Here is a 13,939-nt window from a genome sequence, read left to right on the forward strand (position 1 = left end):
CTCATTGCCTTCTGAGGGAAATTTTCATTCACAACAAACAAAATAAACTCACCTGCCGAAGGTCTTGTGTTCCATGTATACCTTGAAGTTTTAAATGAAATTTGACAGATGTGTTACACAAGGGATCATAATATTTCACAGACTGAGAAAAGCTAGGATGATGTGTGAAATGAATGACAGCTTGGGGTTTAGTTGGATTTAGCATACCTTCTTCCATAGCTTTTTCTTATCACTATTAATTTGCCAAGTATTCACAAAAAAGACCCACAGGGCTAAAGTGAAAAAAGTAGCTAAGTGTTCATCAACAGATGAAAGGATAAAGAGGATGTGATATGTATACACACACACACACACACACACACACACACACAAAATGGAATACTACTCAGCCACAAAAAAAGAATGACATAATGCCATCTGCAGCAACATGGACGGACCTAGAGATTATCATACTGAGTGAGGTAAGTCAGACAGATAAACACAAATACCATATGATATCACTTATATGTGGAATCTAAAAGAATGATACAAATGACCTTATTTACAAAACAGAAACAGACTCACAGACTTCAAAAACAAACTTATGGTTACCAAAGGGGAGGGATAAATTACGAGTTTCGGATTAACATATACACACTACTATATATAAAATAGATAATCAACAAGGACCTACTGTATAGCATGGGAACTGTATTCATTATTTTGTAATAACCTACAGGGGAAGGGAATCTGAAAATATATATATATATATACACATATATCTCACTTTGCTGTACACCCAAAACTAATACAACATTGTAAATCAACTATACTTCAATAGAATTTAAAAATAAAAATAAATACATATATTGGAATACAACTCAGCCATAAGAAAGAATGATATTTTGCCATTTGCAACAACATAAATGGACTTGGAGGGCATTATGCTAAGGGAAATAAGTCAGACAGAGAAAGACAAATACTGTATAATATCATTTATGTGTGGAATCTAAAAGGTACAACAAACTAGTGAATATAACAAAAAAGAGGCAGACTCACAGATACAGAGAACAAACTAGTGGCTACCAGTGGGGAGGTGAGGGGCAATATAAGGGTAAGGGAGTGGGAGGTATTGGGTATAAGAAAGGCTCAAGGATGTACTGTACAACACAAGGAATATAGCCAATATTTTGTAATAACTGTAAATGGAGTGTAACCTTTAAAATTGTATAAAAAATTTAAAAATTTTAAAAAGTAGCTGACACCCCAAACCAATGACTAATTTTGTTTGCCCAAAACATACAAACAACCACATGCTTGTTGCAACTGAAAATCCTGAATAACTCACACTTAAACTGCCCACATCTTATTCTACCTACTCTACGCTACTAAAATGTTGTTTATGGTGAAACAGATGCTATAGGCAGAGTTATCCTGTGGCCTAAAAACATACATATTAGTGCTCTCTAAACAGCTTTAACAAACAGAATAAGAAATAGTTAAAACCTGTCGCTCCAAAGATCGGGAAATGTATGCAGATTAATCCATCATTTTTTAGTTTTTATCATCATGAATAGAGTAATGCATGGAACGTTTTTGTCAGTGATGGTATAACACTTTATTATGGTGCTTAATTTGTTTTACATCCCATTTAATAAATTGATTGCTAATTACACAACCATTAGATGTGTAAGCCTTTCTCTATTCTTAACAAGTTTTAAATATGGTATATCCGAAGAGGGAGATAAGAACTCATTTACAATTGACAGAATTTAGTTACCAACTGATTACAGCTGAGATTGTATTTTATTTCCAGAGCAGTAACTTAAGTTTAACATTTAAATGTCTGTGATGAAAAGCCTAATTTCATTTCAAATTCTCCGTGTGGAGAAAGCAGCAGTGCATTAAGGCTCTGAAAGATGTCCACAGTGAAAGACCTTTGGGAATGAAGTCAGCATGTTCAGCCATAAAAGAGATTTCATGGCACTGGCAGAGAACTGGAGATGGGGGTGGGTGGGTAAGGACAAGATCCTTATGATCATATGTATTGGAGAGATGCAACAGTACCCCAGAAGGCAATATTTTCCTCCCCCTCACAATGATCTAATTCAAAGGAATATGCACAAATTGTCCAGATTTCTAAGGTGGTCTCCAGTCTCTTAATGGATTATACTCAGTACCGCATATGAGTAAATCTTTTTTTTTCCTACTGCTGGGCTTAATTCTCATCAGTACAAAAAAGTAATTAGAAAGGCTATGTGACTACCATTGTCTTTATTTGTGTAATCATTCCCATCAATATCCTAGGTATATTTAACAGACTCTTGGCTTATGCCTCCCATCCACAGTTTTAAAATTCATTTTAATGTGTGCCTTTGTTCATTGCAGAAGAAAATAGCCACCCACAGGTTTTCTTCCAACACATGGTAAATGTGTACATTTATATTTATTTAAAAATCAGCTTTCTTCTCTCTTGATATGACCATTTTAGATTTGTAAAAACCAAAACCAATTTTTGAACTCATTAAACTCATCTTATATTAATGTGGGCTTTTTTTCTACATTTAAATTTTTTCACCATTCTTTTGCTGCTACAAGCGCCTCACATCCAGCCATCCCAAGATTTTTAGCTACTGTTGTTGTTTTTCTAAGATGTCCTTTTTTGTCTTCTGTTCCTAGCTAGCATTATTTTCTGTGTCTCATGGTCTATCAATATCACTTGGTAAATACATAATACTTACATAACGTGTATACCCTCAGGACTACAACATATCATAGACGTTAAATCTTACAGCATTCCTACAGCAATATGTCTCACTTCTCAGTTTGAAAAACAGACACACAACTGTGAAGGTACTTAACTAACATCATTCAGTATGTCAGCACCCAAGCCCCCAGTATCCCTTGACCACTTTCCCTTCAAAAAAAAGAGGAAAAAACATTTCTGACCTGGTTTGAAATAACATCTACTAAAACATTGACTTTTAAACCGTTTCAACAGCAACAAATAGTAAGAAATACATTTTACATCCTAACTAAGTACGTATGTGCATAGATCTGAAATAAGACTCACAAAAAATATCTAAGCTTACTACATGATATATTCCGATGTTTTCTTGCTATATATTTTATTCAATTTTGTTTAAAAGTAATGTTAGTCATAACCTACTAAACAGACTTCATTATGCACTAATGACTTATTGCCCACCACTTGAAGACTACACTGATAGAGCAGACTTTTCACACGCCACAAGGGAATGGTATTGGCTTCACTTATAGTAGGGTAAATCTTCATTAATTTTGAGGCCACTAGTACAGACTGTGGTAACTGAATCCGAACCAGCTTGAAATATATTTTGGGATAACCTACAAAGAAAGGGTTTGCTAAACAAAACATGATGTCAAGAAGATGGAAGGGGTACTTAAACTCCTAGAACAAGATACTTCTAAGGTTTCTGGATCATTATTTAAATGCAGCTGTGTTGCTAATTACAAATGTGTGTTAATTCAGGTAATAGGACATCTACTCAGAAGAACCTTATTTGTTCTTAATCCAAAACATTTTGTAAATCAGAATATTGTCTTTAATCTGAGCTCGCAGAATTTTAGTGTATCTTAACATTCAAATGCAAGAATGCTCAAAATAATAAAATCATGTTTTCAAACTTTTTTTTAGTTCATCCAAGTCATTTCTTTGTTTATAAATGTGCTAGAGGCCTCATCTAATAATAACAACAGTAACTGGTATACAGTTCATTTGTCGTGTTTTAAACTTTGGAAAACTTTTATTTTTTGAACTGGTTATGACCAGCAATCTTTGGATTACTGACTATTTAAAAAGCATGTAATGACATTTTCCAGACCCAAAAATGAAACTTAATATTTGGTTTGTGCCGCCTGTGACAGATTTCTCAATCCCATGAAGAAACCCAGGTGTCTGGCCTATTATGATGGCCCGTATTTTAGAGGTCCAGTCTACCCCTGCCATTCCCCCACCAAATTTGGTAGATATGAAAGAAAATTTCAAGGTAAAGGACCAAGCCAAGTTCTGAAGTCGGGGTGTCCCACAACCTCCCTTACGTGGAGGTATCTATTAAAGGACTTAGAACGGATGTTTATCCTTTATAAACATTTAACATTTTAGCAAATTGAAGGCTTAGGAAGCTAAGGGAGCAAAGGACAGGCCAGGAACTCAGTAATTCCTGGATGTGAACCTAATCTCGGTCCTATTCTGTTTTTGCTCTAAATCAATGCCAAATTCTTCACACCTCAGCTGCTTTATAGCAGGCAAGAATTATGTTGCGGACAAAACTGTTTCCTGGGAATGTCTTAGGTTAAATGGTTAATATTACAGCCCTCAAAGGTGCTTCCACAAGAGGCAAAGCATTCTTCATACATATTACTTACCTTTTCTTTATATTAGGGAATTGAAACGGAATATCGGTGTCCTGCTAAACTGACCTTGAAAAGAGATCATTCTTTCCATCCCTAAATTCTTGCCCACTTTGGCAATGATCAGTTATTCAACCAATTAGGAAATTCAATCATGTGATCTTAAAGGTTTTTAAGGTAGCTGTTAACACCTGTGAGTTGACCATTTTCAGGCAGCTAATACTTGGCAAGTTCAGGGCCCTTATCTTTATTTGTCCCCTCTCCACTGGGTCATCAACCTAAAGGAAATGCCCTCCTCACCCACGTCTTGATTTGGCACCCTGTGGGAAAGTCAGTTGGTCCCTGTCATGAAAAGAAGCTCCGTTCTTCATACCACAAGGCAGCACATCCGTATCTAGTTCTGCCGGCGCTGCTTTGGGCTCTTCAAAAGGCAGACTGCGTTTTCACTTTCTCCTCACCACTTCGTGATAAAAGCGTCCTGGTCCCTTAGTGGCATTTAATGAATGGTCCTCTCTCCCTGGATTTGGACTGTTGGCCTTTCCGACCAGTCATTAACTGGCAGGAAATGCCCTTCTCAGCAATCACTATTGTGTAAATAGAGCTATAAACTTTCAAAGGCCCATGCAACCCCAGACCCTAAAGCTGCACGTGTGTCTGTGTGTGTGTGTGTGTGTGTGGTGATGGGGGGAATCTTGATTGTAAAAGCACTGCCTTCCAAATTAAACTCAAACCACATGATAGTCCATAAAATATACAAAACATGCAGTCCAGTGACAGATTTATTGTGGCCCTACAGAATAAAGCCAAAAAAAATCTCTATACAGAAAACACTGCTACTTTTGACCCAAGTAGCCCCCAAACAGGAAGTTAAGAGCAAATCAGCCAGCTGTGGCCTCACTAAGTTATGAAGGAGACCAGCGCAAACGGCATTTCCTGTCATTGCTTGTCACCATTTCTCAGTACCTCCGTCTGAACTGTTTTCATAGGTGGCTAAAAATATTATGGAAATTTATTTGGGGATAGATGGAAGGGCAATGAGGAGGGCTATTAGATGATCTAAGCTTGCAAGTGAAAAATGTAACTTTTCCAAAAAATTTTCCTTAGCACAGGTCATACAACCAGTCACTTGAACTTCTGCACTTTTAATGAATACAGGAATAACAGACCACATTAGGAAAAGTAAAAGTGCTCAGAATCAGACATTAGATAGCTTAGATGTTTCCTGTTAATTTTGGGTTTATTTTCAGAACCACAATTTGCATGCATCTGATTAGTAAGAGAGAACCGCAGACTACAATATCCCAGAGAAGAGGAACTAGCTTCGTAAATTTGGTTTCTCTCTCCCTCTGACTCTCTGTCTCTTTCTCTCTCTCACCAGCCCACAACATGACTTGTGCAACTTCAAAGTATGTGCATGTATGAGAGCTCTCTAAGGGAATCACATTTTAGATCCTTTATTATTATCACCACACTCTTCACAACATATGGAGGTATTCTCTTCTTTTTCTAGCACTGTGAAATGCCAAGCCCTGTGTCACATTTCTCCAGCCTGTCGACTTCTCAGTCACAAAAGAGCTTTGGAGGGGAAGTTTCAGTTGGAAAGTACAAGCATTTTGCCCTCGTATTATTGCTACAGTATGTCCGAATGAGTCCCCCAGCAAAACCTGGTTTATCTCTCTGAGGAAGAGGATTAATAAATGGTAGCAGGGCAGCTAGTTGGCCAAAGTTCCGCCAAACTCTAATGTCTTTCTCAAAAAATGCCTTCCCTTGGGGAGCCTGTCAATCTGATTCCAGCCCAGACCCTGGCTTCAGAAAGCCGCAGAGCGCTTATTGACATAGCCCCTGTCTGTGGCTCAGGCCACTGCTATAGGCATTCATGAAACAGATCAGATTACAGGGCACCTCCTCGACCACGCCCCCCCCCCATGTTTTTCTGCATTTGAAGCCCTTAGAAATAAAATGTGACCCTATAATCTGTACTATTTTTCACTTCATACTTCTGGGTGAGCTAATAAGGTTTTTCTTCGTGCTATCCAATTACTTAGGAAAAATGCTGACATCAACGACTTGGGAGTTTAAATTTTTCTCAAAATCACTTCTGAAAAGAATCCACTCCTCTTCTTTGGAATCCTCATCTATCACAGATAGCAAGAATTTGGGGAAACATCAACGTGTTCTTTAACAAAATAGCACCCACAATCGGGCCATTTATTGAATGCCTGCTTTTCAGAGGACAAACGCAAACTCCAGTTGGGTGCTGAGGTGAAATGTGATCTCCGCCACTGTGCCATGCCTCTGGTTGAGCGTGTTTCTATACGTTTTAAATAGAACTCAGAAAAACCACTATATAGTACATGAATCCAATCATAATAAAGCAGCCACCTTAACATTAGGTGACAATCTCATTTTCTCAGTTTGTAAAGCAAAAAACTGAGGAATTATACTATGGGATATATGCCCAAGCTAATATTGTACATGGTGCTTTTGTTCTGCTTTGTTTTGTTTTCCTGCATGAAGGTTGAAGACTAAAAACAAAAGGTGAAATGCAAGCTCTCTGGTTCTTTCACTCTCATTTTTTGCTAACAGGCCACCCCCCCCCCAAAAAAAACACCCCCTTGTTTGGTTTCTTCATGCTGCTATATAAGGAGAGACTACAAAAGCTGTACCTAAAGACTGATGGTCCTCCGGGCACAAAAGATGATTGTGGTGGATCTGAAATGGCAGCTCTTGTCTCTTCCACTGTGTGGACCTTGCTTTCTGGACACAGTAAAAAGAGGCGCTATTCATACCTGTATCTTGGTAAATAAAAACCTATGCAAATTCACCCTCTAAATGGGCAATCAGTGTTTGACTGAAAATGAGACAGCTCTCAGTGTCCTTTTTGGGTTTTGTCTGACTTCATCACTTTCTAAACTATACATGACATGAGGCAACTGAGTCACGGTATTTCTGATTTTGTTCCTTTTTTTATCTGGTGAAATGATTTGAAGGACTGTTTCTATATAACTTCTTGTTGCAGACTGATTTCTCCAGGATGTGCTGGAGATATACTAAATGCAACTACAGGTGACAGAAAAAGAGCAACTGGATTTCAGGTTACTCCTCGAGGTCTCAGCCCAAAGGTTGCCATTGCTTGCTTTTCCCTGGACTTGTGAGAGAGCTGTTATCAACGCCTCCAGCAGGATATTCTGTTTGTTGTTGTGTTAATTTGTCAATAAAAAATAGATAATGCTACCTGAAATCACAGGAAGGCTGTTCATAAAATAAAAGAACAAGTTAGAAAGACTATTCTCCCATTTACTTAACCAAGTGTTACTGAGAGCCTACTATGTGCCAGGCACTGGTGATATGAGGTAAGGAGACCCAGGAACTTGCCTAATAAGGAGTTACTCATACATTCAAGGAAACCTGAATAAGCCTTAGAAACCATTTTCAGATTTCCACACCAGTTGCGGGCAATGCCAAGAAGCTCGAGATTCAAAAAATAACTGTTGGGGACAATTTTAAGCTAATTTGAGTGATCCACACTGGAAAACAAGATCCAGCAAACTGTCAGTCTCTAGGATGCCCCCACGGCCTAAGGAGATCACAGAGCCTGCCGGAAGTCTAATACCAACCTCCTGCAATTCTGTCCAGACTGCCTTTCTCAATTGGAGGCCCTTTACTTCTGGGGCCCTCAAGTTCACCCACTGCGTGGGCATAAAACGAACTCCTGCCTAACGTCAGAAACAAAGCACTCCTTCTACTCATGAGCCAACTTAATGCTGATGGAGGAAGGACTTGAGAGTGGACATAATATTTTAACAAGCGTGCCTAATTGATTCCTAAATCTCTCATCGGTCTCCTTTTTGCCCCTTAACACTTTGTTCTCATGGCTATTATAAAGAATTCTGGGGTTACTACGCTTGAGTTTCTTGAAAAGGATCATATACATATAGAGGGAGAAAAAAATATATATATATACGTGTGTGACGTACGTATGTGAATATACACAACATACATGTTATATACAATGTACATGTTATATACATTCATATGTATATTCACTTACATACACACACACACACACACACACACACACACACACACGTGCTTAAATCAAGCTTCCTTTCATTTCTGTTTCCTCTTGAGTTGTGATCAATGTATCCTTTCTCTGAAAGTTAACTGACTGGAGTTGAACATACAGAGCCTCGGAGAGCAATCATGTAATACAAGCATTTATTATGAATGCTTTTAAAAAAAGAAACTTTTTTTCTTTCATTCTTAGAGTCAGAGGATTGCTGTAAAAATAGGTATTTTTCCCATAATTTTCCAGGAATAAATCAATGCACGGCTGTATAAATTGTCCTAAAATGAAGACTAATTTGCACATGTGTGTGCTTTCATGTGCCCAGACAACTTGGGAGTACCTTTATTTCTCAAATAAAAATAAGGTCCCTCTTCCCAGATTGCATTATTTCTCCATCACTCTTTTAAAAACACTGTCACTCTATTCAAAACCAAGTAGAAGTAAATGATGGTTTTATATTGTCTTTACTAGAATGATCTGGAAAAAAAAACTTTTCTGATCCCTTTTAGGTCACATGGATATCATTAACACCTGGTAATGTAACTGATAACTTATTTATTCTAATTCTCGAAGTTGCCTCTCCAACATTGTCATTTGGCTGTCTTGAGGCAATATATAACCATTCAGGAAGAGCAGAATGCCACAGACCATCTGGATTCCTTAAGATCTAAAAGCCTACATTAATACAGATTTAATTGCTTTCTTTTGGATCATAATTTGTATTTGTTTGTTTTGGGTTGGTTGGCAATTAAACTACTTGCTCCCAAACAGTTTATTCTCTTAGAGGAAAAAGGCCCACTTCATTTTATCTGAGGCACGGGTTTCTTTCTATTTTTTTGAATCGAGAACTGCGTCACACGTAGGGAGAGGCAGAAAAATCCCCCAAAGAAACAAAACTTCTGATTTCTACTTTCTTGACATCACATACGTTTATAATGGGAGACAAATCCATCTGTTCACCCTACTAGACATTGTTATAAGAAAACTCAACTGTATGGAAGCACCTTAACGAAGTCAAGGGGAGTGGAGCTTGACTGCTCTTTCAGACACCTGATAGTTTTAACATGGCAGTGACCATTATCTAACTTTAATTACAGGATCAAATTACTTGTCAAACACGGACTGTAATTTATTCTTGTCTGCTAGGCCCCAATCCCTGTTTGTAATCCTATCAGACGACGTGATTTATTTTGAAAAAGAACAATTCTGCCACCTTCCTGAATTGACTGTGCTGTTAAGCAGGATAAGTGGACATTTTTCGGAAGTTAAATCTTCATCACGTTAGGGTTTCTCACTCTCTTCTTTCCTTCCCTTCCGTCTCGCATATAAAGACAGTTGGGTGGAGAACAAAATTGTCAGCATCTGAACAGCAGCCCACATATGGCCACTGTTCCAGCACGTGCAGTACTGTGCAGCCTCCAAAGACAAAACCTTTCTTCCCCAGGCTGCTGGGATTACTTTTTCATATGGTAGAGCTGGGCAGATAATAATACACCTACTGGTCAGAAGGATGAATTACACAAGTGCCTAGCACTGCGCTGAGAAGCAAGAGAACCCACGAGGCAAATAAAATGCAAGCAATTAGGGGAATGCTGTTCTAAATTACTTCAAATTTTCAGGTTCTTGCCAGCTCACAAAAAACAGAAAATCTTCTGTTTAAATTAAAAGCTGCGCACGAAATCTGCTCCTCTGTGAGTTTACCGACCACTCATTTTTCTTTTTAACTCGACATTTATTAAGCACCTAATTTGTGCAAAGCATCGCTTAGGTAAAAGGTAGGTTCAGGAGATTACCAACGAGAATTCGGATACCAGCTCAGAATCACAGGTTTCATCCCCCTTAAAAAGCAGCTGTTGTGAAATGCCTTGAGTGGACAGTTGAGGGGAAAAAGGGACTTTATAATAGTCCTGGGAATCATTATGAGGGTTTAAAGCAGCGAAGGAAATTAGAGAAATGAAGTAGCTCTTAGAAATAGAGCGAAACATTCAGTCACCACCCCTAACCCAGCACTATATCAATTCTCAAAATATTTTTTTTTTCTGACAAACTCCTTCACTTGTTTTCACACAAGGTCTCCAATCTCATCACCATATGAAGCCACAGAAAGTTTAACTGGCAAAATGTCTTCCTAATGTCTCTGACACTAGTTCAGCTTGTCTGTTCTGGGCCCAAGGTTTAGCACCTCCCTGGCACCCCCTTTTTAAGGATGCATTTGGTCCAAAGTCATTCAGCAACAAGGCAGCACATGAGGAAGCAAAGCTTCATGAGCTGGAATCTAAGGATGTAATCACTAAAAATGGGGGAAATTGCTTTTGGTCACCCCTGCTCTCTTGCAAAAATGCAAGTATCTATTTCTCTACCTGCAGGAGGAAGTCTCCTTTCAGATGTGAAGCAATGAACTGCCCCAAACACTTCTCCCAACAATAATCTGGAAAACGGATTACATAGTAACTCCACTGTAAACAGTTCAGTTCTTTTTAGGCACACTACAGCACCTGGGCAGCAAAACTGCACCATTTCTAATAAGTGCAAAACAATCTCTTTTCCCCCGCCACTCCCCAGAAGCTTGCTTAATTTAATAACAGGAGAATCTGCCAGCCAAGTAGCTTCTACTGCTTTGGGAGAAGTCGAAAGTGGACAGAGGTAGAATAGTATCAGCTGGGCTATGGGCAGAAGCCCTTTTAGGCTATGTTTAGGGAAGTTTCAATAAATATGAAAGCATCCCCCCAAAGTATTACATATTGAGAAACATTTTTAAAACAACTTTTAAAAGTATTTAAACATTAAGGCTTCCCTGGTGGTGCAGTGGTTAAGAATCCGCCTGCCAATGCAGGAGACACAGGTTCGAGCCCTGGTGCGGGAAGATCCCACATGCCACGGAGCAACTAAGCCCGTGCGCCACAACTACTGAGCCTGTGCTCTAGAGCCCGCGAGCCACAACTACTGAAGCCCGCACGCCTAGAGCCCGAGCTCTGCAACAAGAGAAGCCACTGCAATGAGAAGCCCACGCACCACAACGAAGAGTAGCCCCTGCTCGCTGCAACTAGAGAAAGCCCGTGCCCAGCAACAAAGACTCAACTCAGCCAAAAATAAATAAATAAATTTATTTTTAAAACCCATTAAGGACTAGATTTTCATAGGCAAAATGGGAAATGTGAATGTAACTAGAAAAATCTGAGGTCTCTGTTGAGCTTCATTGACAATATGCCTTTCATCAAAGGGAAAAAAAACCTCAGGTCAATTGTATTAAACACCGATGTCTAGTCTTTTGTACAGCTATTTCAACAGTCTACTTTCCAACCATTATATCAGTAACCACCCAAAGACATTAAACCAGGGAGTCAACAGAGCGAAAAATTATCAACCATTTCAAAATTAAATCTTGCAACAGTTTTGTTTTAATTGATGGTTTCCCATGAAACTCAATACATGTGTAGCGCTAAGCTGTGGGGATCCATGCCCAAATTCATAAACACTAGCATTTAAGGAACACCTAAGAAAAAAGAACTTTTGGAAAACACACTACCTTAATTACAGCAACAATAAATTCACCCTCACTGTTGTATCAATCTATACCAATCAATAGTCAGTAGACAGAAAAACACACAGTAGGTCTACTAATGATAAAACTACACAATTGAATCACCTGAATGTTAACTTGGGTTGCTCATCTTGATTTAATTTCATTTTCTGACCATAAGAGCTATTTGTGTGAACGCTGAAAATTAAAGTTACCTTTTCAACAGTCTCCTAAAATCTACCTTCAGGCCCTTCAGATGCCGGTAGTAAAAGCAAGCTGCCCAAATGTGTTGATCCAGAGCGGGAAGAGACACGGCTCAGCATGAAAGCTGGGGCACTGCCCACGATATCGCATGGCCACGGGGAAATGAGTGGCTAGAAGCATTTGCTGATAATATGCCATGCAAGTTCCTTTAAATTACAAAATATATATTATATATATATGTTATATATACAATATATATAAAGGAAGAAGAAGTAAAAAGAAAGGAAAAAAAGAAAGAAGGAAGCAGAACAATAAGAAGAAAGATCAAAGCCCTAAAATTGCAAAAAGTTGCAGGATTACTTTTCCTTCTCTTTGCCATTTTGAAAAATAAAGTTTAAAAGGCATTCGATTTCGTCGGCGTCCTAGGAAGGCAGCCACGCTCACCAACCCCAACTCCTCGCCAGCCTTACCTTCGGCTGCTACTGCGAACCCAGAGCCTAAGGGGTCCCGCTCTCAGCGGCAGCGGCGGGGGCAGCGGCAGCGACAGCGGCACATGCCATCTGTTAGCGGCAGAAGCAAAAGCAGCGCTGCGCGAGGTGGCCCCGGTGCCGGGAGAGCCTCTAGCAGGGGTGGATACTCAATGCCGCCATTTTAAAGCGAGGCTCCTGAAATCATTAGATATAAGCAAATTAAAGCCCGCCCCACCTACAGAACTTCAGGGCTGGGACGGGCAACCCGGCTCCGAGTCGGCCGCGGTGGGGTATAAAATGGCAAGCGAGAGACACGCACACGGGGACTCGCGGACGGAGGCGCCAATCCGTCGGATCCCCTCTTCCCCCCACCCCCCGTGCTTTGGCGAGCCTCCTTTCGGGCCCAGAGGCCAGAAGATTTTCTTTTACTCGACTACGTCGGGGCCCTTCCCCGGGGCCGACCGGCGGGCCGGGGAACAGCGCGGAACCCGGGCCGGCCCTCCCCGCGCCTCCCTAGCGCTTGGTTTAGTCCACTTGGAGCACACCTAGAGCTCCCCGGCTCCCCAACGGCAGGCGGGCGTGGGGCTCCGGGCCGGGCGAGCGGCTGCCATGGCAACCCCGGTCCAAACCCCGCCCGGCCGCAGCCAAAGGCGTGCCCTCCGCCGGCCGGCCCCCGGCAGCGCCCGCCGACCCAGCTGCCCAGGCCCCTGCGGCGGGCAGGCCCTCGCCGTGCCCCGCGCCCGGCACACGCGCCGCGCGCCGAGGGCATGGCGCCGGCGAGGGGGCTTCGGGCGCCCCAACGGCAACTCCCGCCAAACTCCGCCGGGCAGTGGAGTGGCGCGCGGGCGCTGCCGGGCTGCGAGGCGGCGCGCTGCCGCCCTCGGCCGCCCGGCCCCGCCCCGCCCCGCCCCGCCCGGCCAGGTAGCGTGGCACACCCCGCACCGGCCCCGCCGCCGCCGACGACGACCTCACCTAGCCCGGCGCGCGCCGCTCCCAGCCCCGGACCCGTGGGAATGGGGCTGTGTGCCGCCCCCGCTCCCGCGCCCAGGCCGGGACTCTCTGTCCTCCGCCTCCTTCTCGCTGCTCCCGGAGACCGCCAAAAAGTCGCGCGCCGGATCCCGCTCTGAGTGCGGGCACTTTCTTCCTGTAGGGCGCTGTTCCGTCGCCAAATATATTCTTTGTGTGGTTCGTTCATTCGTGCACGGTTCTCCCGGAGCGAAGCGCGGGCTTTATTCTCAGGGGGTGTGGCGCCTTTTCCCCCCAACCCGCCGGCCCAGCCCCCGCTGCAAAGGCTTTTTGTTATTT

At 41.7% G+C, this 13,939-nt stretch overlaps 1 protein-coding gene across 7 annotated transcripts in view; it reads right to left on the bottom strand.

The window, feature by feature from the left end:
• Window positions 1-13,698, bottom strand: part of MBNL3 (muscleblind like splicing regulator 3) — a 115,070-nt gene extending 101,372 nt beyond the window's left edge. For 5 of the 7 annotated variants that reach the window (XR_009500357.1, XR_009500356.1, XM_059911764.1 and 2 more), the window contains exon 1: window positions 12,635-12,925. The gene's annotated coding sequence lies outside the window, so the exon portion shown is untranslated. Of the gene's footprint in view, window positions 1-12,634; window positions 12,926-13,179; window positions 13,198-13,606 lie in introns of those variants that run through there. The other 2 variants (XM_059911757.1, XM_059911759.1) reach the window with 2 other exon arrangements.
• Window positions 13,699-13,939: the final 241 nt, after the last annotated feature.

Source organism: Balaenoptera ricei, chromosome X (assembly GCF_028023285.1).
Source record: "Balaenoptera ricei isolate mBalRic1 chromosome X, mBalRic1.hap2, whole genome shotgun sequence".
NCBI lineage: Eukaryota > Metazoa > Chordata > Mammalia > Artiodactyla > Balaenopteridae > Balaenoptera > Balaenoptera ricei.